The following is a 5,000-nucleotide window of genomic DNA, read 5'->3' on the forward strand; positions in this document are numbered from 1 at the left end:
ATCTTTGATTTCTTTGAGCAGTGTTTTGTAGTTTTCATTGTAAAGGTCTTTCACATCTCTGGTTAGGAAGATGCCAAGGTATTTCATTTTTTTTGTGACCTCTCACAGAAACAAAGATCTGAGTATCACATGTTGTCACTCATATAGTGAACCTTGAACATCTATCATAAACTATAAGAAAAGGATTGACAGTGGTGGGAAACTATGAAGGCGGGGAGGGAGGGGAAGGGAGGTGGGATTAGGGGAGACACCCCTTATCAACAAGGGTGCCTGAACAAAGCATATTTGTGTACCTAACCTTTAACTGTACCCCACAATATCAAAATAAAAAATATTCATTTAAAAAAATAATAAAATTGGATTTTAAAGTGGGAAAGAGACTGTCTTTACCTGTAACTTAGACAAACACTGCTTCTCAAGTTTCAGTGTGAATGGGATCTAGTAATGAAGCCATCTTCAAGTGGCGTCCACACACCTGTCCCAGACACATGGGAATCATCATCAGAAGAAAGACAGGGCACTCTTGATAGACACTGTAATATAATAATAATGAAGCTGGGCTCGATGGCTCAGCCTGTAATCCCACGCTTTGGGAGGCTGAGGTGAGTGTACTGCCTGAGCCCGCGGGTTCGAGACCTGCCTGGGCAACTTGGCGAGACCTCATCTCTACAACAAATCAAAAAAAAAATTAGCCGGGTGTGGTAGCACGCGCCTGTAGTTCCAGCTACTTGGAAGGCTGAGACGGAAGGATCGCCAGAGCCCAGCAGGTCGAGGCTGCAGTGACTGGGAGCCACCACTGCACTCCAGTCTGGGTGACAGAGTGAGACTCCAACTCAAAAACAAACAAACAAACAAACAACAACAAAATAATAATGATGATTTACAGAATAGCCAGCACTCACATGGAACTTGTTAGGAATCAGGGATTGTTTTGAATAATCTTTGTATACTGTGTTAGGAAAACCTGGGCTTGGAGTCATATGGGTCTGAGTCTGAGCTGTCATTCTGTCACTGTATAGCTGTGTGGTCATGAGGAAGAAGGTTCTCAAACTTCTCTAATATTAAGTTTCTTCAAATGTAAAATACTCTTAAGATTGTTGTGGAAACAGATTAGATGGTACACAAAAGCACCAGTAGGGTACTGTCACATAGTGATTTTTTTCCCCCTTGTGCTGGACACTGCAGATGAACAAATTGGTGTTTGGTAAGCATAGTCTGAAAGTCATTGAATAGTTAACAATTATGATGTCATATGATATGGGACATTCACATGAGTGCCCATTAGCTTTGATAAGATTGTATATCTCTTTCTGCTTGGAGAATATAGTACTTGTTTCTATGACTTATTTTCTACAAACACTGAGACGTTTAGGAGCAAAGACCAGACAGGATTAATCAAAACCAAAGGATGGCAAAGACTAAGTGTCCATTATGAAAGTGATGAAGTTAACTTGCATTTCCTTTCAGGGTCCTGAGATTTTAGGTTTTGTTTTCACAGAAGGGCATTCATGGAGAGGTATCTAAATGTCTGCACTACATCATCAGAATTTTTTTTTTTTTATGTGAACTGGCACTCGTTGAAATAGAGTCCTCCTTGCATGGTTTTCTTTGGTCAAAAGATTCAGATGTGTGATATTTGCAGCTCCACCCATTATCAATAAAGAATGTAGACTATTTATGTTGCTAAGTCTTGGTGCTAAAAAGACTTGCTAATTAAAATAATCACCAGCCACAAAACTCCTTGGAGGGAGGCTGGCCCTTGTAATTAAACTCATTTTGCAAGTGAAGATAGGAACAAGAGTACAAAAAAAAAAAAACTACTTTGTGGACAGCGCGGCCTGAGCCAAGATGGCGCCCGGGACCTCTGCCAAGTCCCGTGATTAGGCGCATGATATACCGCCGGGCCCTCCTTCACTGCGCACCGCGCAAGCGCAACGCTGCAGAGCCTATGAACTGCTGACACGCTGGAACGGGACTTGTGGGTGGAGACCAAGGGATATAAGTATGGGACAACGGAGAAGAAGCTAGAAGAAGAGAAGAAGCTGGCATGGTGTGAAGGCTGAATAAACCGCTTTGAGAAGAACATGTTGTTGTTGCCTCCTTCCTGCTGGTCAGGGGTGAGCGACACTACTTGACCCAGTCAAAGTCACAGCTAGTAAAGGGCAGGATAAAGATTAGAATCAATGAATTCTGAATCTTACATTACAATGCCTTGTTCAATCAGCTTTGATTAACCTTCAGCAATTTTAGGGTTCTCTTCTATGGCTGTGGGTTTCAAAAGTGAGTTTTGTTATTGTTGTTCCTTGGCATAATATAGTAAACAAAAGCAAAACAAATTATATTTTTAAATTACATTTGTATGCACACACGTGTAAAAATCTGAGAAAATTCCTTCTTAAACAGTGGCCTACTAATAAGTACATTTAGATAATCAAAGGATAAGTGTGTCAAAGTACATAGTCCTGCTAAGTCCATTTGTGGAGACTTGCAGCCTAAGATGCTGTACGGAGAGGCATAGGAACACTTCCATGCTGTGTGAATGAACCCTATTCCTGATGCTTTCAATTTAGCCAATCCATAAAGATCATGTCAAAGCCACCCACTAGTACAAGTTCTCAATGCTGGCATTTGCCTAGGATCTTAGTATTTGCCTATGACCCTCTTCCACCAGCATGAGGATTCTGTTATTTTGAGTTCTCAGCTCCTTGAGCTCTCTGATATCCTCAGATTATACTGTGAATATGAAAAATGATTTCAGTCCTTCCTTTGGCTGACCGGTTTCATATTCCCACTAATAATAAGTAACATACTTTGTATCCATGGTCTGTGTTACAGCCAAGCTAAAAGCCATATAATATTTTGAGACATAGTGGGCTGTTTTCCTTTGGACTGTTGTACTTTCTTGAACAAGATACCCTGTCCAGATCAGTGGGGTGGTAGTAATGGCTTCTAAAGGCACTGCTTGTACAACCAAGAATAAAAAGTAAAATTCTTGGCTTTGAGTTCCAAAGTAAGCTCTTGAAATTCATAACAGAGACAATAGACTTGAAAACAGACTTTAAAATTGCAATAGTTAGGCTGTTTGAAAGGGAAAGTATTTTCAAGTTCAGAAGCTTGGCTTTGAAAATCTAGAGTCAAAATCCAAATATAATGTTTAGACCATAATTATCAGAGTCTGGAAGAATATAGGATGATGTAAGAGCAGTTTTCCTAGCCAAAGGAAGTACGATGTCTACCACTTGGCAGGAGAAAGAGAATTGGAGAGGACATGAAAGAGCTTGAATTCATGGGTGTAGTTTCTACCCTTTACACTTTTCAAGCTGAGTTCCAAGAGGGATGTGGAAGAAGCACATCAGTTATTGGGCTAGGGAGACCCTCAGAGTAAGAGAGCCATCGTCTTCTCCCCAGAGTGTTGCCCCGTGGGATGGTACACTTGGTAGTGAAGCCTCAGCCTCTGGCAGAGCACCTGAGCTGACGAGAAGCAGTGACTAGTATGGTGTCCAGGTCAGTGGACCTGAGGGCAACTTCTCAGAATCCTGCATACCCTTGCATGATATGGCAAAACCTTTAAAAGTTCCCATACTGCAGTGAGGTGGTTCCTCAACAAATGAAAATAGAAGTATCATAATATCTAGCAACTTCACTTCTAGGTATATACCCACCAAAAACTGAAAACAGACAACCAAAATACTCAGATATTTGTACACACATGTTTAGGACAGCATTATTCACAAAAGTCAGAGGGTGAAAACAATCCAAATGCTCATCAACAGACAAATGGATAAACAAAATGTGGTCTATCCATACAATGAAATATTATTCAGCCGTAAAAAGGCATGATATTCTGATACAATCTAAACATAGATAAAGCTATAAAACTTTATGCTAATGTCTCTATCTTGAAATAAGTGAGATGCAAAAGGACAAATACTATATGATTCCACTTATATGAGATATTTAGAGCAATAAAATTCATAGAGACAGAGAGTAGAATAGCAATTACCAGGAGTTGGAAGAAGAGGAGTTATTATTTAATAGATATTGGCCTTTAGTTTGGGATATGAAAAAGCTCTGGAGATGAATAGTGGTGATGGTTGCACAATAATTTCAATATAAACAATAATACCACTGAATTGTACACTTGAAAATGATTAAAATGGTCAGGTATGGTGGCTTACAACTGTAATCCCAGCACTTTGAGAGGCCGAGACAAGAGGATTGCTTGACTTCAGGAATTCAAGACCTCATATCTACAAAAAAAATTAAAAAAAATTAGCCAGCCATGTTGGTATGCACCTGTAGTCTCAGCCACATTAGAGGCTAAGCCAGAAGTATTGTCTAAACCCAGGAGGTGGAAACTGTGGTGAGCTGTGAGCATGCGACTGCACTCCAGCCTGGGCAACAGAGTGAGATCCTATTCAAAAAAAAAAAAACAGATTGCAATGGAAGTTTTAATGTTATATATATTTTACCACAGTTTTTAAAAATTAACTTTAAAAAAATTTCTCTGTCCCCAAAAGGAGGACAAAAATTACTGAAAGTGAGGCCAGTGGACTTGGAGTAGTCAGGACAAGAAGGATAGAGTGACTTGAAACGTCCTGGTGACTGGTGAGCCAAGGGGACACAGACACAGACAACCAATACAAGGGCAAAATGGATTATTTGTCTCAGCAGGAGCCAACTATGTGGTTTGCTGATGATCTTGAACCATGTTCCTCTCCCCTAAATTCAAGATGATAGACCACTTAGGACTTGGATCATTCAGAACTTAAATTACTCCTAAGAAGGAATGGAAAGAGGTAAAAGGAAAGAATGCTAACTTGACTATTTATCAAAAAAAGATAGAGTTTAAACAGGAAGTAACTGAGATTACTTTGTGTTATAGGGTTAGATTTTCCATCATCAATGAAATAAGAACTCCAGAGCTAAATTGAGTTATAAAAAAATCATTTTCACATTGCACACACAAAGGTGTGTGACTATGAAATGTATGCCATCAC

Source organism: Carlito syrichta, unplaced genomic scaffold (genome assembly GCF_000164805.1).
Source record: "Carlito syrichta isolate Samal-C Ts95f unplaced genomic scaffold, Tarsius_syrichta-2.0.1 Scaffold308663, whole genome shotgun sequence".
Classification (NCBI taxonomy): Eukaryota; Metazoa; Chordata; class Mammalia; order Primates; family Tarsiidae; genus Carlito; species Carlito syrichta.